Here is a 24,525-nt window from a genome sequence, read left to right on the forward strand (position 1 = left end):
AACAACAAAACGAGAAAACAACCTGAGTGCACTCAAAGAAGATACAACCAAGGTTATGGCATATACATGTACACGGGACACAGACATAATAATATTAATAATAATAATAATAATAATAAATATCTTAATTCCATTTCAACACAATTATCAGAATTATCATATTGTATGTGGCTGAAAAGACATTGAACATCAGAGGTTCTGTTAAAATATAGTAAGGTCTGTTACTTAAAGGAGTCATTAGGGAAAAATTAACAAATGAGCTTTACTCACCTGGACCTTTCTCCTGCCCCTTGCAGCCGACTGTCCCACACTGTCACCTCCGCTCCCCGCCGCCATCCCGGTCTCCGCGCACGGTATTTAGGCCAACCCCGAGGTCGTCCTTACTGCAGCTGTGCAAAGCGCCGCTGTCAATCATGGTCACGTTGCTCGGGGAATACTGCGCAGGCGCTGTAGTTCTGCGCCTGCACTGTAGTCCTGCGCCTCCGCAGTACGCCTCACAGCCCATATACACAAGTATCCGGTGTTGAGCACAATTCTTGTATGAATTTCAGATTGCGGTGGTACCTGCATTTGGCTCATTTGATGTTTGTATACGGTGTGCCTCTGAGGTAGCGCCTTTTGGCCGTAAAACACGTCAGACAATCTTTTATGTGAATTGGAACTCTGAATTTGTACCCATACGTCTTGTCCGCAATTTGAAGACACTGTGAATGAAGAATAAGTAAGAGAATATTGGTTAAAAAAAAAAACACTATTTGTTTGCTTGGAACGCGTTCAGAAGCTGCTTGGGAGATGTGGTAACCAGAGCTGTAGTAAAGGCAAGTAGATATACATGCTGCAGCATGCTCTAACACGCACTTTGCTCCCACCGCTGCTGCGGCACATGGGGAGGGGGGAGTCAGCGTATTAGCGGGTCATAGCTTTTGGCCTATTTTTTAGGCAAAAATTTAAGGGGAGCTTTATCTGCAGGTGGGCCTGTGTGTGAGTATACATAGTATATAGCTAAGCAAGATGAAAACAAATGGTTTAACTGGCCACTGCGCTACTGTCCAATTGAGCTGCTGTCCAATCAGATCGTGGCCTAGAGATCATTTCCTTAACTAAAGCTAGCTATCTACAGCAAAGTCCCTGTTATCCAGAACTCAGGCAACCAGAAGTTTTAACCAACCGGCATGCCTGAGTGATAACGCAGACTTTTGTTTTGGGCAGGTTTGGAGGCTTTTGTAATATTTACCGAGCTTCCAGCGACATCTAGCAGCCTTCCTGCAGCACCTGGCGGGTTCCTAGTGGCTTCCGGCGTCCGTGCACATAAGTTGGCGTGTCATGTAACCTGATGTGGGTCAGGTGACACGCCGGCTTCCGTTCACGGAGGAAGCCGGAAAGCCACTAGGAGCCCCCTAGGTGCTGCAAGAAGGCTGCTAAATGTCGCTGGAAGCTTGCTAAGTATTTGAAGGGAGGGAGGTGGGGTTGTGTTTTTTAGGCAGGTTGCTCAAGCATCTGACAAGCATATGAATCCGGCATCAGGCGATCCCCGCTGGTACGGGATACCTGGGACTCTGTTGTATACTAGGCAATAAGCACCCAAACCAGGAAATGACTCTTAACTGAAAATCAAATAAGGAGAAATGTTTTTCCACCTAGTGCTACTAAATTTCAATCAGATTCTGCAGAAATCAATTTGATAGATGATCACCACTTATGGCATTGTTTCTATCTGTGCAATACAGAACTGTAAAGCTATTTGTTTCAGGATGTTCCTTCTCTCCCCTAACATGCCTTTCCCAATCAAGATTATGTATTATAATTATTATTTTGACAGGAAACAATTAATAAACTTTTACAGTGATTTTTTTTACTCAATGTCTGTATCTAATTGAATGCCTAATACATTAAATGTATCTATAGGATCCAGTGCCTTCCCTCTCCATAAGACCGCACTTAGTGATGCTCATCACGACCTCGTGATCACGGTATAGACATGATTCATGAGCATTTTTTCACTATCCGACATCGTGATCCGAATTCGTGATCGCCTTATCGATCACGGATTTAGTTCCGAATGCACTCGTGATCGTGGTCTAAATCTGGGTCATGATCACGGATTTAGCCGACTAATTAAAATACGCCGACTTTAGCGGTTAATAGCAAAGCCCCCTTACTTGATATAAACACCAAATTTGCAGGATATGTTAAGTAGAACAGTGGGGACAAGGGAACAATATTTTTTTATAAAGACCTTATAGTTTTTTGAGAAAATCGATTTAAAAGTTTCAAAGGAAAATAGTATATATTTAAATGCGGTAAATGACAATTCATGTATTTACCACATATGCATGTATACTTTTTTCCTTGGAAACTTCCTTTGAAACTTTAAAATTGATTTTCTCAAAAACTATAAAGTCTTTTTGAAAATTTTCCCCTTGTTCCCACTGTTCTACTTAACATATCCTGCAAATCTGCTATTTCTAGCAAGTAAGGGGCTTTGCTATTAACCGCTAAAGTCGTTGGGTTTGGGCAGTTTTTAATCACGAACACTTTTTTCATTTGAAATTTTAAAATCGATTTTCTCAAAAACTATTAGGTCTTTTTGAAAAAAAAAAATGAATCTAGACAAGTATGGGGGCTTTGCTATTAAGGTTAAAGTCAAAGCACGTTAAAGTCAAAAACGGCAAATCCAAAGCTCCGATTCAAATCCAGATCACGATCACAGCATATCCGGATTTCGATTCTGCCGTGGCCAGATTTACTTGAATTCGTGATTGGGGGTATCCGAGTAACACTAGACGCACTTTTTCTCCCCCAAAAGGGGGGAAGTCAGGGGAAGTCAGTGCATCTTATGGTCTGAATGTACCCCAACCAAGTACCTTCAGAGTTCAGCCCAACTCCTTCCGTCTCCTACACGGTCTCCGGCATGTTATCTTCTCTGGGACATCCTGTTGGGAGGATCAGGAGTGCTGGCCACCTCGCTGTGTCCCCGATTAGCTTGTAACATCCATTCCGACCTGCTGGCTACGCCCCCAGGATGTCCTCTTCTCTGCAATATGCCAGCTGCCCTGCTGTGTCCCCGCTATGTCCCCGATCAACCTCTCCAGCTCCCAAAGACAGCCTCTGCAGCATCCATTGTTAAATGCCCACCATGCCACCACCATGCTCTCCCCTGTGCGACATGGAGGATCCGGAGTGCTGGCCACCCTGCTGTGTTCTCCTGTGTCCCTGATCAGCCTCTCCAGCTCCCGAAGGGGCCACTCCCACCTGCATGTTCTTTCTTCTGGACACGTGGTGGGGTGATCGGGAGTGCTGGCCCCTGGGATCCTGACCGCATCGCATCTGGCGGCTATGACTTGGATATGAGCTGTGCAACATTAAGCCCCCATGTGTCCCCCTTGGTGCAGTGGGTTTTCGTCATGAACACTTCCATGCTGGCCACGCCCTCTCTTTCATGGAGGCCTTGGAGGATTTCTTCAGCAGGTCTTGAGACCAGAAGAGGATAAGAGGACTTGCAGGCTGGTTCTTGTGAGATCTTTTTTGGCTGTAGTTAGTTAGGGTAGCTGAGGAGGGGCAGAGGCAGCATGGGTTAGTGTAGGGTAGATAGTGTAACTATTGGGGCAATAGGGGTTAGTCTAGGGAAGTTAGTGTACCTAGTGGGGCAGCAGGGGTTAGTCTAGGGAAGTTAAGTTAGTTAAGTTAGTTAGTGTAGTTAGTGAGGCATCAGGGATTAGTCTAGGGTAGTTAGTGTAGCTGGGTGGGGAGTAGTGTTGGGCGAACAGTGTTCGCCACTGTTCGGGTTCTGCAGAACATCACCCTGTTCGGGTGATGTTCGAGTTCGGCCGAACATCTGATGGTGTTCGGCCAAACTGTTCGGCCATATGGCCGAACTAAGAGCGCATGGCCGAACTTTCCCCGAACGTTCGGCTAGCGCTGTGATAGGCCGAACAGGTCACGTGTAGTGTTGGGCGAACATCTAGATGTTCGGGTTCGGGCCGAACATGGTCGCGATGTTCGGGTGTTCGAGCCGAACTCCGAACATAATGGAAGTCAATGGGGACCCGAACTTTCGTGCTTTGTAAAGCCTCCTTACATGCTACATACCCCAAATTTACAGGGTATGTGCACCTTGGGAGTGGGTACAAGAGGAAAAAAATTTTGCAAAAAGAGCTTATAGTTTTTGAGAAAATCGATTTTAAAGTTTCAAAGGGAAAACTGTCTTTTAAATGCGGGAAATGTCTGTTTTCTTTGCACAGGTAACATGCTTTTTGTTGGCATGCAGTCATAAATGTAATACAGATAAGAGGTTCCAGGAAAAGGGACCGGTAACGCTAACCCAGCAGCAGCACACGTGATGGAACAGGAGGAGGGCGGCGCAAGAGGAGAAGGCCACGCTTTGAGACACAACAACCCAGGCCTTGCATGAGGACAAGAAGCGTGCGGATAGCAATTTGCATTTTGTCGCCATGCAGTCATAAATGTAATACAGATGAGAGGTTCAATAAACAATAAACAGTAATTGGTGTTGTCCAGAATGCGCACAATGCGTGGGTCGCGTTCAATGCAGTCCTAGGCCGAAGAGGTCATAGCCTAGGGTCACAAAAACCTGTTTATTTGGGCAATTTCAATGGTGGCGAGTCTGACGTACATAAATCGCAGCAATGGCCGTTAGCAACATCTGAATCTCACGAAATGTCTCATGCAGGTAGAAGACATATTGTTAGACTTGGGCTCCAAAGATAGGTTCCCTACATCTCTGCAAACCAGAGTTACAGGGCTCCAAATTTGGTTAAATCCCCCATAGGCTTTCATTGGGCCTCCTATTTACAGTTCCAAAATCTCACATCTTTTCAAAGGGCAATTGCTCAGCAGTGGCAAATTTTCTAGCATTGTAGGGACCCTTAGGGGGAACATGACTGGTGAGTTTCGGGCCCCTAGGCCAAAGAGGTCATAGCCTAGGGTCACAAAAACCTGTTTATTTGGGCTATTTCAATGGTAGTTATGCTGACGTACATAAATCTCAGCCATGGCCGTTAGCAACGTCTGAATTTCACGAAATGTCTCATGCAGGTAGAAGACATATTGTTAGACTTGGATTCCAAAGATGGGGTCCCTACATCTCTGCAAACCAGAGTTACAGGGGTCCAAAATTGGTAAAATCCCCCATAGGCTTTCATTGCCTCCCTATTTCACTTTCCAAAATCTCACATCTTTTCAAAGGGCAATTGCTCAGCAGTGGCAAATTTTCTAGCATTGTAGGGACCCTTAGGGGGAACATGACTGGTGAGTTTCGGGCCCCTAGGCCAAAGAGGTCATAGCCTAGGGTCACAAAAACCTGTTTATTTGGGCTATTTCAATGGTAGTTATGCTGACGTTCATAAATCTCAGCCATGGCCGTTAGCAACGTCTGAATTTCACGAAATGTCTCATGCAGGTAGAAGACATATTGTTAGACTTGGATTCCAAAGATGGGGTCCCTACATCTCTGCAAACCAGAGTTACAGGGGTCCAAAATTGGTAAAATCCCCCATAGGCTTTCATTGCCTCCCTATTTCACTTTCCAAAATCTCACATCTTTTCAAAGGGCAATTGCTCAGCAGTGGCAAATTTTCTAGCATTGTAGGGACCCTTAGGGGGAACATGACTGGTGAGTTTCGGGCCCCTAGGCCAAAGAGGTCATAGCCTAGGGTCACAAAAACCTGTTTATTTGGGCTATTTCAATGGTAGTTATGCTGACGTACATAAATCTCAGCCATGGCCGTTAGCAACGTCTGAATTTCACGAAATGTCTCATGCAGGTAGAAGACATATTGTTAGACTTGGATTCCAAAGATGGGGTCCCTACATCTCTGCAAACCAGAGTTACAGGGGTGCAAAATTGGTAAAATCCCCCATAGTCTTTCATTGCCTCCCTATCTCACTTTCCAAAATCTCACATCTTTTCAAAGGGCAATGGCTCAGCAGTACCAAATTTTCTAGCATTGTAGGGACTCTTAGGGGGATCATGACTGGTGAGTTTTGCCACTGCTGAGCCATTGCCCTTTGAAATGGTGTGAGATTTTGAAACGGTAAATAGTAGGCCCAATGAAAGCCTATGGGGGATTTTACCAATTTTGGAGCCCTGTAACTCTGGTTTGCAGAGATGTAGAGACCCCATCTTTGGAATCCAAGTCTAACAATATGTCTTCTACCTGCATGAGACATTTCGTGAGATTCAGACGTTGCTAACGGCCATTGCTGCGATTTATGTACGTCAGACTCGCCACCATTGAAATTGCCCAAATAAACAGGTTTTTGTGACCCTAGGCTATGACCTCTTTGGCCTAGGGGCCCGAAACTCACCAGTCATGTTCCCCCTAAGGGTCCCTACAATGCTAGAAAATTTGCCACTGCTGAGCAATTGCCCTTTGAAAAGATGTGAGATTTTGGAAAGTGAAATAGGGAGGCAATGAAAGCCTATGGGGGATTTTACCAATTTTGGACCCCTGTAACTCTGGTTTGCAGAGATGTAGGGACCCCATCTTTGGAATCCAAGTCTAACAATATGTCTTCTACGTGCGTGAGACATTTCGTGAAATTCAGACGTTGCTAACGGCCATGGCTGAGATTTATGTACGTCAGCATAACTACCATTGAAATTGCCCAAATAAACAGGTTTTTGTGACCCTAGGCTATGACCTCTTTGGCCTAGGGGCCCGAAACTCACCAGTCATGTTCCCCCTAAGGGTCCCTACAATGCTAGAAAATTTGCCACTGCTGAGCAATTGCCCTTTGAAAAGATGTGAGATTTTGGAAAGTGAAATAGGGAGGCAATGAAAGCCTATGGGGGATTTTACCAATTTTGGACCCCTGTAACTCTGGTTTGCAGAGATGTAGGGACCCCATCTTTGGAATCCAAGTCTAACAATATGTCTTCTACCTGCATGAGACATTTCGTGAAATTCAGACGTTGCTAACGGCCATGGCTGAGATTTATGTACGTCAGCATAACTACCATTGAAATTGCCCAAATAAACAGGTTTTTGTGACCCTAGGCTATGACCTCTTTGGCCTAGGGGCCCGAAACTCACCAGTCATGTTCCCCCTAAGGGTCCCTACAATGCTAGAAAATTTGCCACTGCTGAGCAATTGCCCTTTGAAAAGATGTGAGATTTTGGAACTGTAAATAGGAGGCCCAATGAAAGCCTATGGGGGATTTTACCAAATTTGGAGCCCTGTAACTCTGGTTTGCAGAGATGTAGGGAACCCATCTTTGGAGCCCAAGTCTAACAGTATGTCTTCTACCTGCATGAGACATTTCGTGAGATTCAGACGTTGCTAACGGCCATTGCTGCGATTTATGTACGTCAGACTCGCCACCATTGAAATTGCCCAAATAAACAGGTTTTTGTGACCCTAGGCTATGACCTCTTCGGCCTAGGACTGCATTGAACGCGACCCACGCATTGTGCGCATTCTGGACAACACCAATTACTGTTTATTGTTTATTGAACCTCTCATCTGTATTACATTTATGACTGCATGGCGACAAAATGCAAATTGCTATCCGCACGCTTCTTGTCCTCATGCAAGGCCTGGGTTGTTGTGTCTCAAAGCGTGGCCTTCTCCTCCTGCGCCGCCCTCCTCCTGTTCCATCACGTGTGCTGCTGCTGGGTTAGCGTTACCGGTCCCTTTTCCTGGAACCTCTTATCTGTATTACATTTATGACTGCATGCTGACAAAAAGCATGTTACCTGTGCAAAGAAAACAGACATTTCCCGCATTTAAAAGACAGTTTTCCCTTTGAAACTTTAAAATCGATTTTCTCAAAAAACTTTAAGCTCTTTTTGCTAAATTTTTTTCCTCTTGTACCCACTCCCAAGGTGCACATACCCTGTAAATTTGGGGTATGTAGCATGTAAGGAGGCTTTACAAAGCACGAAAGTTCGGGTCCCCATTGACTTCCATTATGTTCGGAGTTCGGCTCGAACACCCGAACATCGCGGCCATGTTCGGCCTGTTCGGCCCGAACTCGAACATCTAGATGTTCGCCCAACACTAGTGGGGAGCAGCAGGAGTTAGTGTAACTGGGCAGTGTAGCCTAAATAGAGACTGCTTAGGGAGAAAAGGTCCACAAGACGCCCCTGCACCATGGATGCAACAGGTTAAGCATTTTTTTCCCCAGATTTTTGCCTTCTAAACCTGGGTGCAGCTTATGGTCCGGAGCATCTTATGGTCTGAAAAATATGGTATCTGACTTTTTTTTCTTGCTTCAGTTTTACTTTAAAGGGAGGGTCTGAGTTAATTAAAAAACAAAAATCTACTTACCCGGGGCTTCCTGCAGCCCCTGGCAGCCGCCCTGTGCCTTCGCTACAGCTCCGCTGGTGGCCCAGGGGTCCCTTCCGGTGCAGATGCCGTTCACACCAGGTTGGCATTTACTGTGCCTGCACAAGACTCGCGGTCGCATTGACGTCATCTGGAATGCTCTGTACAGGCGCAGAACTACTGTGCCTGCGCAGTACACTCCAGACCACATCAGTGTGACTGCATGCGGCTCTCATGCAGGCCCAGTAGATGTCGATCTGCGGGGGTCAGCATCTGCACCGGAGGAGACCCCCGGGGCCGCTGGCTGGGAGTGGAGTTATGGCAAAGGCACAGGATGGCTGCTGGGGGCTGGTGGAAGTTAAAATGGCTTTTTGAAGATGGACATTTAAAAACAGTTCATTAAAGTAAACCTTTTGGCAAGAAGAAAAAATGAGTTTCACTTACCTGGGGATTCTACCAGCCCCCTGCAGTGGTCCTGTGCCCTCGCCGGTCCTCAATGATCCTCCGGATACGCGTGCCAGGGATGCAGTGGCCCGCCGATTCAGAGTCATCAAAAATGAAACTAACCCACGACGGGGGAACAGAGAATCATTGAGGATGATGTAGAAGTGCTATTAAGCACTTCTTAATCTGTGGCAGTTTAGCGATGAATTTGCACCTTTCTTAACTGTAGTGTAGTTCTAGAAATACATGCTAAAGTGCCGTTGTCAAAGGATACATAGAAGCACATTAAAAATAAAAAAAAAATCCGCTTACGTGGGGCTTCCTCCAGCCCCTGCCAGCTATCCTGTACTCTCGCTGCAGCTCCACTCACTGCCGATGGCCCAGGCTCCCCTCCGGCGCAGGATATCCACTGCGCCTGCACGGGCAGCTCTCAGAGTTGCACTAACACCATCCCGACTGTACTGTGCAGGCGCAGTAGTTTTGCGCAGTAGTTTTGCGCCTGCGCTGTACAGTCCGGATGACGTCAGCGCAACCAGTGAGCCGCATGCTGGAGAGCAGAAGAAGCCATCCAGGAAAGCCGACCTGGTGAAGTCTGCATCTCCACCGGAGGGGACCAGAAGCCACCATAGCTGCGGCGAGGGCACAGGATGGATGCAGTGGGCTGGAGGAAGCCCCAGGTAAGTGCATTTTTTATTTTTAAATTGCTCGGACCTTCCCTTTAAGTAGGATTTAAAGTTTACCTGAACTCAGAACTCGTCTCTGCTCTAAAAGTTACACAACAGCATAATAACCTTTAAACAAAAAATATTTCTTTGTTACAGCTGATACAAATCCTAAAATAATTCTGCACTGTTTCTACTTCCTGATTCACGGAAGCATTGTTTACAGCCTGCACTTTCAAATGGGCTCTTCTGTTTATCTGCCATAGCCAGTCATGTGACACGGGGAGATCAAATTACAACTAGTAATTAGACACAAATGAGGGGGAATTACACAGGCTAAACTCTTTAAATACATACAGGGTGCATTTCTGTTGTTTTCCTTGTAAGAGTTGTTTTCCCTGTGCAAGAGTTCAGATCCACATCTACCCTTGTCCCCCATGCAATCTGGAATAGCCAGAATCAGTGGCATAGCTAAGAAGCAATAGGCCCTGGTGCAAGTTTTGGATTGGGCCCCCACTAAGCTCTCTATATAGAACAATTGATACGGCGCACCAAAACCTGCCAAGGACAACCACAGTGTCAGAGTTGCAAGAAGCGGATGGGGAACAGCTTGTTAATGATTACTACAATTCAAAGCATCTATAAAATTGATTATTACCAGCGCAGGACCAATAAAGAGCTAATAATGCGTTTGAGAAAGGACCCTCTGGCCCAAGGGCCCCGTTACAGTAGAGACCTCTGCAACCCCTATTGCTACGCCACTGGCCAGAATGTCGAGCCTCAGCGAGAATGCAAAGCCCCAGCACCCGAAGCCCCAGCACTCTGAGCTATACCAGCCTGCATGATCCATGGTGAAAGTGGATGGTGTAAATGGATGGGTAAGGAGGCTCCCCCCGAGCCTCCTTACCCATTTTCACAAAGAGTTAAAGTAAAATAAAAATGCAATGAGAAAAGTCCTTTAATGACCCTTAATTAACCACAAATACTTATCTTTATTTAATGTTCCCACGCCAATATCATTAGAAAGGTCCCACACCAATATCCTCTGGTTACCTTGAATGAAGATCTCTGCGCACCGACGCCACACACAAAGCTGTAAAGATGCAGGTCTCAGCTATACTAACTGTAGCTGAAAGCTCCATCCAGAGATTGCTGCCAACGCTTCCCACTGTATTTCCCACCCATCCACAATTATCGCAACATCCCACGCCAGCACCTAAAACACTGCAGGTGCTAAGTATACTAACTGTAGGTGTTGACGTGGGTGGTTGCAATAGGTTTGGGTGGGTGGAGAGGACAGTGGGAGTGGCGGCGGCAGTGTCCAGATGGGGCAGAACTTTCAGCTATACTAAGTAAAGGGGACTCCAAGATGCCACCATGACCATTCCCCCCCCCCCCCCAGGGTATCATCGGCCCCACCTCCTCCTGGTCACTGAAGGTGGAAAAGGTGGAGTCCCTATTTCATGGATTGGCCAAGGGCTCTTGGGGAGAGGGGGAGGTTTGGCCTCTCTTACAAAGTTGCCCCATACCATAGACCATGTATGCAGGTATAGCTCAGGGTGTGGTAACCCACGAGGCCAAGGCTCAGTGTTCTGGCTATTCCAGCCTCCGCAGGGGACAAGGGGTTAAAGAGGCTTGGATGGGGCAATCCCAAGTTTTTTTTTTATTTCTCACACTCAGCACATAAAACTTTTAATGGTCCAAAAAATAGGTATATGTAGTTGCCGGAGATCCTTATACAGCCATATTGTGGCAGTTCCATAGGGTTTCTGGGTGGTCATTATGAACTACATAATGACCTCCTAGAAACCCGGTCATGGAATTCACTGCTCTTTCTGTTGACATACGTGAATGTGCACTACCAATAGGTTGATACATTATCTGTCATTTAACCGCATTTAAATATATACTATTTTCTTATCGTAAATTTAAAACTGATTTTCTCTAAAACTACAAGGGCTTTTTGAAAAATAGCCCTTTGTACCCACTCTATACATACTCTGCAAATTTGGTGACTCTAGCACTCTAGCTTTTCTATTAACCCCTAAATTCGGCAGTCATTGATGTTAACGTTAATGTTAAATGCGAATGCAAACTTTTGACACAAAAATTTGCGATAAACGCAGACAGGTATATGGCAACAGTTTGCAGGGAACTGTTCACCTGGCAAACTGTTCACCTGGCAAACTAGAAATCCAATGTATCAGCACATCACTCCAAATTAATCACGCTCTTTTATTGAGCCATGTATGTCCACAAGGATAATCAGCCGACTGATTATCCTTGTGGACATACATGGCTCAATAAAAGAGTGTGACTCATTTGGAGTGGTGTGCTGATACATTGGATTGCTGATTTGAAGGAGAGTATCAAGCACCCAGCATTATTTTGACGGACGGCCCTGCCACAACCTTTTGATGCACCTGGCAGACTAGTCTGCCGTCCAATGATGATCATAATCAGCTAATAATGATTATGTGAAATTTCACAATTACACCTATACGTAATTAAAGATTGTTAATTCAAGAGATAATAGATGACCAGCACAGGAAGACTTATAAGTTCTTTTTTATTCACTGCAGCTAGAGAACAAAAATCAGCCAACATCCGTATAAGCCATCAGATGTAGCTATAGCTCACAGCGCCAGATTTACCATAAGGCACTGTAGGCACATGCCTACAGGTGCTTGATGATGAAAAGGTGGCTCACTCCCCTCCCGTAGTGCCCCCCTCCCTTCCTCCTTCCCTATTCAGAGTCCTGATGAGAGTGTAAATGAGAGGTTACTCACCTGGCTCTCGGCATTCCACTGACAAGATCTCACTTCAGTCAGGGGCACTTCTAGCTACTTAATACTGAGGTTCTTCTAGCTACCTAATACTTGGGGGCACCTCTAGCTACTTAATACTGAGGGTACCTCTAGCTACCTAATGCTAACAGACACCAGTAGCAATCTATGATGACGGATAAGAAAGAAGTGACAGCTGGGCCAGCCAACACACTTACGTTGCGGTGTGGTTATGCGGTGGTTTGTAGGTTCATAGAGGCCATAGTCTAGAGTTCCAGGACATCTGTGCCTAAAGGCTCCTGTGAGGTAAATCTGGGCCTGATCGCTCATATGTATAGCTCTCCATACTACTACTCAGTAAGGGACTGTCATTTTGCCCCGCATACTCAACGAACTTCTTTGAACTGGATCTGGACTTGACTAGATTCTTTAGGAATATCAAGTTTAAGAACTTTTTCTCTGGTGTACCCGGCCTGGAACTTTGGATTGAGGAGTCGAAGCAATTTCTCACCACCATCGTATCCTGTGATAGACAGCTTTATGGACAATGCAAAGAATGACATCAAACAGCTGGGAGATGACATGAAGAAACAACAAGGTCCAATGAGAAGGGCAATCTATCGAAATCTAAAAGACAGGCATTATAGTCTCTCTCTATGTCCAGGGACATTGTAGTGAAATCTGCAGACTAGGGGGGAGCCCTTGTTGTATAAGACTTTTTACATTAATAGTGCCCTGTCTTTATTGAATGATCACTTTACATACCGACGCCTGGAGGCGGATCCTTTACCAGAGATCGAACGGAGATCAGGAATATTGTAGACAAAGCTATAGAAAAAAAAATTATAGATGGTAGTATAGCAAAGTTTTTGTTGAATATGTGCACTGGTATTCTACATAGTACCTAAGATACACAAGGGTATAACAAATCCACCCGGGAGACCAATAAACTCAAGGTGTGATTCAGTTTTGTCTACCTTGGCGGTCTTTTTAGACTCTGTACTTAAACCCTTTCTCCCAATACAAATATCATATGTAAGGGACACAGGAATGTTTTTGGAACTTTTGAGCTCTATATCAGTACCTGAGAAGGACTTCTTATTGGTAACCATGGACGTGGAGCGTCTGTACACATCCATCCTCCATGAGGAGGGAATGGAGGTAGTACAACATGTTACAAACCAGATCAGATTATAATAAGGCACAATGTGATTTCTTCATGTCACTCTTGAGTGTTGTTCTAACCAGAAATTATTTTCTTTCTCAGGATGATTATGTACATGTCCGGGGGACGGCGATGGGTTTGAACGTGGCCCCTTCCTATGTGAACCTGTTCATGGAGATGTATGAGGAGCAGTTCGTATATATGTTACGGCCAGAACCCGAAGTTTGGCTACTTCTAGTTCTGGCCGGCCACTTCGGGTTCTGGCCGGCCAATGTGTGAAGTGGCCGCTGCGCTGTGGCCAATGTGAGGAATGGAATGATTCATGTAAAATGAATGTATCTTCTGGCCGCAGCGCAGCGGCCAAATGTATCGCAACCTAGTTAATTTAATGACATTAAGCCGGCGGCAATGAAACAGATGAAGCCGCTGGCTTTTGCTCCGCCTCTCTCTCCCCCCCCCCCGCCTCTCTCTCTCCTTTTCTTATGGGCAGCCGAGGGGGGGCACGCGTGAGTCGTTCGTCGCGCTAGGGAAAGCAGAGCGGGGAGGCTGCAGACATTGCTTCTGCCAGCACTCGCTCTGCAAGAACGGCAAGGAAGCCTGCCGCGACGAACGACTCTGGAGGGGACACGCGTGTCCCCACCGGCTGCCAATAGTAAGAGAAGGAGAGAGAGGCGGGGGGAGGAGAGAGAGGAAGAGCAAAAGCCGGCGGCTTCATCTGCTTCATTGCCGCCGGCTTAATGTCATTAAATTAACTAGGTTGCGATACATTTGGCCGCTGCGCTGCGGCCAGAAGATACATTCATGTTACATGAATCATTCCATTCCTCACATTGGCCGCAGCGCAGCGGCCACTTCGCACATTGGCCGGCCAGAACCCGAAGTGGCTGGCCAGAACTAGAAGTGGCCAAACTTCGGGTTCTGGCCGTAACATATACACATCGCTATTCCATGGACATGGTAAGATGTGGATTAGATACATAGAAGACATTTTTGTTGTGTGGAAAGGCCCACAATCAAGCCTAGATATCCAATTATTACGTTGACATCGCATGTTAGTGAGATTACAGTGGATTTTTTAGATGTGAGGGTTAGTATAGATGGGGGTGGTTTTATACGGATCTATTCAGAAAATCCACTGACATAAATTCACTATTGAGGTTTGAATCTTTTCATCCGAGAGGATAGTATCAGATCCAACACTTAGATCAGAAAGCGTAATGGAACTTAAAAATAGATTTAGACAGAGGGGCTATCCCAATAGCACTCTAACAATCAGACAGAAAGATTGTAAGAAAAAAACTGCTACAAGTAGGGAGAGAATTCCATTTATATACACTTTTAATATAGCCTCATACCAAGTTAGAGCTATTATCAATAAAAGATGGCCTATCCTGAAGGAAGGACTTCCAAGAGTCCCTGAATTCAGGGAACCTCCACTTTTCTCATTTAAAAAAGCACCATCCATAGGGGACAAATTGGGCAGGCCAGATGTGGGCTCCAGTAAAAGAGGGGTTACAACGAGACGAGGCACATTCCCATGTAGGGACTGTGCCCAATGTGGGAATGTTCTGGGAGGAGATTCTGCCTGACATTAGAGATGTAGCGAACGGTTCGCCAGCGAACGGTTCCAGGCGAACATTGGGGGTACGCATTCGCCTGCGCCAGGCGAACTTTTCCGGAAGTTCGATTCGCCCCATAATGCACTTTGAGGGTCAACTTTGACCCACTGCATCACAGTCAGCAGGCACATTGTAGCCATTCAGGCTACAGTAAGCCCTGGAGCCCCACCCCCCCTTATATAAGGCAGGGTCCAGCGGCCATTACACTCACTCGTGTGCCTGCTAGTGAGAGGAAAGGGACAGCTGCTGCAGACTTGTTTTTCTAGGGACAGATTAGTTAGGTTCTTGGATGCTTAGTTTGCTCCTGGCTGATTGTTATTGCTTTTATAGCACCCTAGCTCTTGTCAGAGCTCATCCTGTACTTTTTTTTTTTTACTGTGTGTCAAACTGACACTTTTGTTGCATGCACAGCCTTGCTAATTGATAGTGTGTGTGTGCCACTGCCAGCAGCCCAGCACATTCAGTGACTGACTGCCTGTGTGTGTGACAGGGAGCTGCACAGTGTACTACCCAGTACTGCATATACCCAGTACCTGTTGTGTTTACTTAACCCACCTCATCACTGCATATACCTAGCTTTGTGTTGAGTGAACCCAGCTCACTGCATATACCTACTACCTGTTGTGTTTACTTAACCCACCTCATCACTGCACATAACTACCTGTGGTGTTGAGTGAACCCAGCTCACTGCATCCTACTACTACCTGTAGTGTTTACTTAACCCACCTCATCACTGCACATAACTACCTGTAGTGTTGAGTGAACCCAGCTCACTGCATATACCTACTACCTGTTGTGTTTACTTAACCCACCTCATCACTGCACATAACTACCTGTTGTGTTGAGTAAACCCAGCTCACTGCATATACCTACTACCTGTTGTGTTGAGTGAACCCAGCTCACTGCATATACCTACTACCTGTTGTGTTGAGTGAACCCAGCTCACTGCATATACCTACTACCTGTTGTGTTGAGTGAACCCAGCTCACTGCATATACCTACTACCTGTTGTGTTTACTTAACCCACCTCATCACTGCATATACCTAGCTTTGTGTTGAGTGAACCCAGCTCACTGCATCCTACTACTACCTGTTGTGTTTACTTAACCCACCTCATCACTGCACATAACTACCTGTAGTGTTGAGTGAACCCAGCTCACTGCATATACCTACTACCTGTTGTGTTGAGTGAACCCAGCTCACTGCATATACCTACTACCTGTTGTGTTTACTTAACCCACCTCATCACTGCACATACCTACTACCTGTTGTGTTGAGTGAACCCAGCTCACTTCATATACCTACTACCTGTTGTGTTGAGTGAACCCAGCTCACTGCATATACCTACTACCTGTTGTGTTGAGTGAACCCAGCTCACTGCATATACTTACTACCTGTTGCGTTTACTTAACCCACCTCATCAGTGCACATAACTACCTGTTGTGTTGAGTAAACCCAGCTCACTGCATATACCTAGCATCCCCCCGAGATGGACAAAATGGACAAACCAAGTAGAGGAAGAGGTAGAGGCAGACCCAGAGAAGGGCCACCAGGCACCGGCAGGTCTGTGCGAGGTGGTGTTGCTGTGATTTCGTGCGGACCTGCCCCAAAATACAGTGCTCAGAAGAAGGCACGTGCCATCACTTCCCGAAATCGTGAGGAGGTGATTGAGTATTTAACACAGAACACCTCATCTCCCGCAGCCACCAGCGCTACAACAAGTACCACATCCGCTGCATTTGACACTTCGCAGGAGTTATTTGGTGGTGGTGGTGGTGAAATCACCGATTCACAGCCACTACTGCAATAACAAGAAGAAGGCGCAGGTACACCACCTCCTACGTCTGAGTTAGGTGGCGATAGTATGGACTTAACGTGTGTGGATGTGGATGATGGACCACCTGAAGTTGGTGCAGTTGAGGAGGTTTCTGAGGAAAGCGCAGCTGGCCAGGAGGATTATGATGACGATTATACGGATACCACATATGTTCCCGGTAGAGGAGATGACCAGGGGGACAGTTCAGAGGAGGATTCAGAGAGGACTAGGAGGAGACGACTCCATGATAGAAGCAGAGGGAGCTCGTCCTCAGAAACAGCTGGGGGCAGTGTCCGACGCCATGTATCGCCAGCTATGGCCAGACAGCCAACATGCCATTCAACGTCAGCTGCTGATGCCACCGTAGCGCCATCAGCCCAGAAGGGCTCAGCGGTTTGGAAATTTTTTTACGTGTGTGTCTCAGATCGGAGCAAAGCCATCTGTTGTCTCTGCCAGCAAAAATTGAGCCGTGGAAAGGCCAACTCTCACGTAGGGACAAGTGCCTTACAAAGGCACCAGGAGAGAAGGCACAAACAGCTATGGCAAGAACACCTGAGGAAAAGCAGCACCCCTCAAAAGACAAGCCACCCTCCTTCTCCTCTTCCTCCTTCAGGTGCATCGTCTTCATCCACTTTCTCCCTTGCACCTTCACAGCCACCCTCCTCCACACCGCCTCTTCCCTTCAGCGGTTCCTTCTCCTCTGCCCACAGCAGTACCCAGCTGTCCGTGAAGTAAGTATTTGAGCGGAAGAAGCAAATGTCTGCCAGTCACCCTCTTGCCCGGCGTCTGACAGCTGGCGTGGCAGAACTATTAGCTCACCAGCTATTACCATACAAGCTGGTGGAGTCGGAGGCTTTCCGTAAGTTTGTGGCCATTGGTACACCGCAGTGGAAGATACCAGGCCGCAATTATTTTTCACAAAAGGCCATACCCAAACTGTACCGTGCAGTTGAGAGGCAAGTGGTGTCATTTCTGGCACACTGCGTTGGGTCAAGGGTCCACCTGACCACGGATGCCTGGTCTGCCAAGCACGGGCAGGGCCACTACATTACATATACAGCCCATTGGGTCAACCTGGTGACCGATGGCAGCAAGCAGGGAGTACGTGGCTGCGCAGAGGACCGACTTGTCACACCTCTACGGCTTGCAGGCAGGCCTCCAGCCACCTCCTCTCCACCTGCTATCACCGCTTCGCTGTCGTCATCCTCCTCCTCCTTGGCTGGTGCCGCCATCTCCTCTCCATCTACACAGCCCAAGCACCCCAGGGCCTATGCTGCATGCCAGGTGCGACGGTGTCATGCAGTGTTAGACATGTCTTGCCTGAAAGCGGAGAGTCACACTGGAGCAGCTCTCCTGGCTGCTCTTAACAAACAGGTGGAGCAATGGCTGACCCCGCACAAGCTTGAGATCAGCAACGTGGTGTGTGACAACGGCAGCAATCTCATTGCTGCGTTGAATTTGGGAAAGCTGACACACATACCCTGCATGGCACATGTGCTTAATCTGGTCGTGCAAAGATTTGTGTCCAAGTACCCAGGCTTAGAGGACGTCCTGAAGCAGGCCAGGAAGTTGTGTGGGCATTTCAGGCGCTCTTACAAGGCCATGGCATGCTTTGCGGAGATTCAGCGTAGAATCAACTTGCCGGTGAGACGCCTGATTTGCGATAGCCCGACTCGCTGGAATTTCACCCTGCTGATGTTCTCTCACCTGCTAGACCAGGAGAAAGCCGTCACCCAGTACCTGTATCATTACAGTACAAGAACACAATCTGGGAGGATGGGGATGTTGTGGCCCAACAACTGGACACTGATGCGAAATGCATGCAGGGTCATGGAGCCCTTTGAGGAGGTGACCAAACTGGTGAGTCGCGATGAGGGCACCATCAGCGACTTGATCCCCTACGCCTACTTCCTGGAGCATGCCGTGCGTAGAGTGGTGGATACAGCTGTGGAGGAGCGTGAACAAGAAGAGTTAGGGCAGCAGGAGTCGTGGGAGACACGAACCCGATGTTTCCACAACACCGGCGGCAGCACAGAGGGGGGAGGAGGAGGAAGAAGAGGAGTCGTGTGGGGAAGGAGAGTAGTCAGACTCTGATGATGGTGATGATGAGGAAGGTGTTTCTGTGGAGGAGGAAGAGGCGGCGGAAGGAGAACAACCGCTGCAGCCATCACAGGGGGCTTCTGCTGCTCCACGTTCCCGTGGTATTGTTCGTGGCTGGGGGGAGGAAGAGGAGTTGCGTCCCATCACTGAGGAAGAGCAAGAGGAGATGGAAAATACGTCTGCATCCAGCTTTGTGCAGATGTCCTCTTTCATGTTGTCCAGCCTGTTGAGGGACCCCCGTATCAAAAAACTCAAGACGAATGACCTGTACTGGGTGGCCACGCTACTAGACCCTCGGTACAGGCACAAAGTGGCGGACCTGTTAGCAACTCAACATAAGGCGGAAAGGATGCAGCACTTGCAGAACAAGCTGTCGATGATGCTTTTACAATGCATTTAAGGGTGATGTGGCTGCAAAACGCAATCAAGGTACCACTGGCAGTAACCCTCCTCCTCCCAAGTCCACGCAGGCAAGGACAGGACGCTCCAGCGATCTCAGGGTGATGTCGGACATGCGGACGTTCTTTAGTCCAACTCCTCGCCATAATCCTTCCGGATCCACCCTCCAACAACGCCTGGAGCGGCAGGTAGCCGACTACCTGACCTTGAGTGTGGATGTAGACTCTGCGAAAAGCGACGATGAACCCTTGGACTACTGGTTGCGCAGGCTTGACCTGTGGCCAGAGCTGTCCCAATTTGCCATACAACTTCTCTCTTGCCCTGCCGCAAGCGTCCTGTCAGAAAGGACCTTCAGTGCAGCTGGAGGCATATTTACTGAGAAGAGAAGTCTTCTAAGTCACGACAGTGTTCAGTACCTGACCTTTATCAAAATGAATGAGGAATGGATCACGGAGGGCTACTGCACGACCGAAGACTAAGTCAGTCCCCACACACAGCATCTCTGCCTGCAGGCCACTTGACTGCCTTCTACGCCACTACCAACAGGGTCCAGGACTCTAGGCGGATTCCTGAATTTTTAAGGCCGCTACACTAATTTTTCTGGTGCGTGTACATGTGCCCATCCCCCTTCGTGATCATTACCTTGCCGTGGTGAAGGGGCTTGCGCATCACAATGAAGCAATGACCGCCGGCTATTTGAGTGTCTCGGGTGGGGGTGGCACACAAAAGATAATAAGGTCGTTGCTTCATTGTGGTCAGACCAAATTTGATCAGCTGGACAGTCACTGTTCTGTCATTCAGCTACATCAGCCGGGCGAGCATATGGGCTGAAAAGCCACCATCACCTGCACTCTCGTCATGGTGCGCACCAGTCCAGCACGGCCGTCACTACACAAACGGCTGTTTGCAGTCACTGCATACCTTTCACTGCATCTGTGACTGCACATTATACCTGGCAGTCAGTGCATAACTTGCACTTGAATGGATACACTTTTAAACAATTTAAAAATACAACCATCTAAACTTTCAAACAATTTAAAAATACAACCATCTATCATTTTCAAAATTTTTTAAAAAAGGGCAAAAAAACTTCGTAAAACATTCTTGGCAAATGCTTTCGACTTGGTTTGTCTTCTGCTGGCTCAAGGGTCCATCTGACCACAGATGCCTGGTCTGCAAAGCACGGTCAGGGCAGCTACAGCATGGGTCTCAGCAGGCTCCCACTTCGGGCCGGAATCCAACCTTCATTCCCCACGGTGACAATGGCAGACTTGCCCTCCATAACGGATTCCTGTTAAAGGATTTAAAGTTAATTCATTTCAAATACACAGCAGGGCCTCGAAAGTCCGCCTCCTGTATTGTTATTTTTGGTCACTACCTCGGGGCGGGCGTGCAGACTTGCCCTCCATAACGTTAAAGGATTTAAAGTTAATTCATTTCAATTAGGGCCGCAAAAGGTCCTCCTGAGTCCTGTATTGTTATTTTTGGTCACTACCTCGGGGCGGGCGTGCATGCCTGCCTGCCTCCCTCCTTGCCTGGATGTGTGGTGGTAGACGTTGATCAGGCTCCAACTCCGGAACGCAATACAAGAGGGAGCTCGTCCTCAGAAACAGCTGGGGGCAGTGTCCGGCGCCATGTATCGCCCGCTATGGCCAGACAGCCAACATGCCCTTCAACGTCAGCTGCTGATGCCACCGTAGCACCATCAGCCCAGGGGGGCTCAGCGGTTTGGAAATTTTTTAATGTGTGTGTCTCAGATCGGAGCAAAGCCATCTGTTGTCTCTGCCAGCAAAAATTGAGCCGTGGAAAGGCCAACTGTCACGTAGGGACAAGTGCTTTACGAAGGCACCTGGAGAGAAGGCACAAACAACTATGGCAAGAACACCTGAGGAAAAGCAGCACCCCTCAAAAGACAAGCCACGGAGAACAACCGCGGCAGCCATCACAGGGGGCTTCTGCTGCTCCACGTTCCCATGGTATTGTTCGTGGCTGGGGGGAGGAAAAATGGATACACTTGTAATGATCGCTGCTGCAGCAGCTATTGCTGGAAGTAGTGCTGCAGCTCAGGCAGTTCTGATCTATTTCCATGCAAGCTGCATAGCGTTGTCTGTCTTTCCCTGCTGTCGGCTTGTGACTGATTATCATTCACCTGTGTGGGAATCTGCATGTCTGCTCCCATTGGATGACCTCAGTATAAAGATCTGCTTCCTGCAGGGTTTCCTTGGGTTTTCATAGCTTCAGCTTAAGCCTGTCTTGCTGTCGCTTTAGCCCCCGATCGTGTTTCTTGTTCTAAAGATACTTTGCTGGTTTTGCATCATATATTGGTTTATTGCCAATATATATGCATACCAGCACGTTTATTATTTTCCTTGTATTTGTGTTACGTGATACATCAGTGTCGCTGATGTATATGTACACGAACTGTTTATATCCTGTGTTCAGTTAGTTAGTTTTCCAGCACGTTTTGGTAGTTTGCGCGTACCGTGAACACCCGTGCTGAGCTAGTTATCCTGTTCCTGGTCCTGTTTGTGGATTGCGTTCATCTCTGCGAAGAGATAACGAATCCTTCTGAATCCTGTTCTGTTACCGTTTGTGGATTGCGTTCATCTCTGCGAAGAGATAGCGAATCCTTCTGAGTCCTGTTCCCTGTATTACTCCATTCCTAGTCAGCGTTCCTGCTTATGTCATATATCGGTTCATTGCCGATATATACATATGTTAGTCAGACGTTACAAATAGTTTCATTGATAGCTGTAATTGTAATACGCTAGGAAAACATACTTATTGTATATTTATCTGTGTTACGTTTATCTATCTTAATCCTGCTATTTTCTGACTGTCCTGTCTTTGTGAGGCACGCCATCGCCGCAGCGCATTGGCTGCCTCATTCCAGTCTGTCTGGTTTTGGACGCTTGCTGTCGCTAAGTAACCGCTAGCTAGCAAGCGTTCATTCTGTCTACCTGTCCTGATCTCCTCAGTTCTGGTTTGTGCGCTCGGCGCTACTTTGCGCTGAGACTTTATTACGAAAGCATTGTTTGTGGCTGTCAGATCTGCACCGGCTCTGTGCGCCACAATCTCCTATTGGAGTCAGTCCTCCCCTCCACTATACTAGGGATAGCCTGTTTCCTTGTGCTAGTGTGTGTACCTCCTCCACGCCAGCTCATGCGTTGCATGCTGACTGTGGAGAATACACCACCAAGCCTTACATTATGAAAACCCCATTACCAATCCCCATTGTGGGGGGGATTCCCAGAAAGTATGACACTGTTAATTATGGTTCCTGTTCCTTTAAGAAATTTGAAGAACTTAGCTCTGAAACAGAAAATGAGTTTTTCTCTGAATGTGCCAGGTTCCTGACCAATCCTGATCTCCAAGCGACTCCTGTTTCAACCTGGGCACTCCAACTAAGTTATATTTTGTTTAAAGGGGAATTATTCCAGTGGGCATTTGATGTTCTCAATCATTCCGATTTGAAAGAGAGACCGCTGGAATTTCTAGCGTTTGTGATCCATAACTGGTTGCGCATAGATCCATTGCCTTTTCCTCTTAATGAACTCCTGGCAGCAGGCCAATCAGCTGCTCCTTCAATTGCTTGCAAGAATGAGCAGCAAGCAGAAAGTGTTACTGATAATTTTCCTGCAGCTTTGAATAAATCACCAAAAACCGCAAGGTCAAAGGCAAAACGCAAACGTTCTAAGAAACGTGTCCAATCTGCAGAATCGTTATCCTTAGCGACTGAGACCTATAATGAGATTCTGCCATTAACAGATAATGAAATGCAATTGTCTTTCAGGGGAGTTAAATGGACTTATGAAACTCAGTGTTACTTCCCAGTAAAACAGAAGCCACTGATACATTCTTAACCTTGCCCTGCGCAAATTTCTCAGCAGAGAATCCAGAGGTCCTGCTGACTTCCGAGTCCAGCCTAGCCAGTACTCATGACTCTTTGTTTAGTGAAACAGACACCAGAAAAATCTTGCCTGTCTCTGCAAACACTTCTGCAGAAATTACCTGTGTTAATAAAGTTCAACTCCTGTCTGATCCAGCAGATGCCAATAGATGCACTACATCAGTTTCCGAGTCCCAGCAATCCTGTCTAGTAAACTCAGAACCCCAGCATCTGAATTTTCCAATTTTACAAATGAATGGTGATTCAGATGCGCAAACATTGTGTCTTGATCTTCCTGTTTCTACACCTCGCTCTAGTTTCGTGAATAGCTCAGAGCATCTGCTATGTGAACCTGAAATCGCAGAATTATTACCTTGTTCAGAAAATTTTCCAATAAATTTGCCCTGTACCATGAATTGTGCAGTAGATCTCTCCAATGAAACTCAGGTCACAGAATCATTATGCTGTCCAGCAGGTGCTTCCATGGTTTTGCCCTGCAATATGGACTGTTCAGTGATCCTGTCCAGTGAAGCTGTGGTCGCAGAGTCTTATGCTTCACCCAGTACTTTGGATACTTTAAACCCTCTAGCAGAGGAGGCTGAAGCACTGCTTACCTCAGTTGGTGTTGCAGTAATATTCACTTGTCTAGCAGCTGTTTTGGAATTACAGTCTGCTCTAATAAAACTTGATGAATTTCTGCCCAGCAAAGCAGAAGCCATTGAAATATTGTCCTCGTCAGCAATTGTGTCAGATACCTTGCCCTGTACACAGTCTGATTTAACCAATGTTGAGTCCCTCTCCAGTGTTGTAACAGCCGAGGAACTCCAGCCCTGTCCTCTGAATGTTTCAGAAGTCTTGCCCTGTAACATGGATAATTCTGATTCTCTGGTCAAAATAATAGAAATCTCAGAATTTCAGTCCGGTCTGATGTGTGTTCCTGAAACCCAGCCCTGTATCCTGAAAGATTCTGGTTCTCTGGCCGCTGTGGCAGAGGTTCCAGAGTCCCCTTCCTGTCCAGGGAATTCCTCAGTTTTGCCTAGTCCAGTGGGGGCTGCTGCAATGCTGACTTGTTCTGCAGCGCCTCATGAGCTCCAATCCAGTGTATTAGATGAGTCTCTGTCCAGTTCAGAGGTAGTTGTGGAGTCCCTATCTGGTTCAGTGCATACATCAGAAGATTTGTCCTGTCTTGTTAGTGCCCCTGAATCTGATTTGTTACTGACTTTGCTGGAATCAGCGACATCTAAGTCTGATCCTGCATTCTCGTGTAAAAATCCAGTAGTTGCGAAGTCTAGTCATGATGATTTTTTTTTGGCCAGTCCTGGTTTTGGTCCTGTCTTGGCTGACCCTGAGGCTCAC

This window comes from Hyperolius riggenbachi, chromosome 6 (assembly GCF_040937935.1).
Source record: "Hyperolius riggenbachi isolate aHypRig1 chromosome 6, aHypRig1.pri, whole genome shotgun sequence".
In the NCBI taxonomy this organism is placed as follows: Eukaryota; Metazoa; Chordata; class Amphibia; order Anura; family Hyperoliidae; genus Hyperolius; species Hyperolius riggenbachi.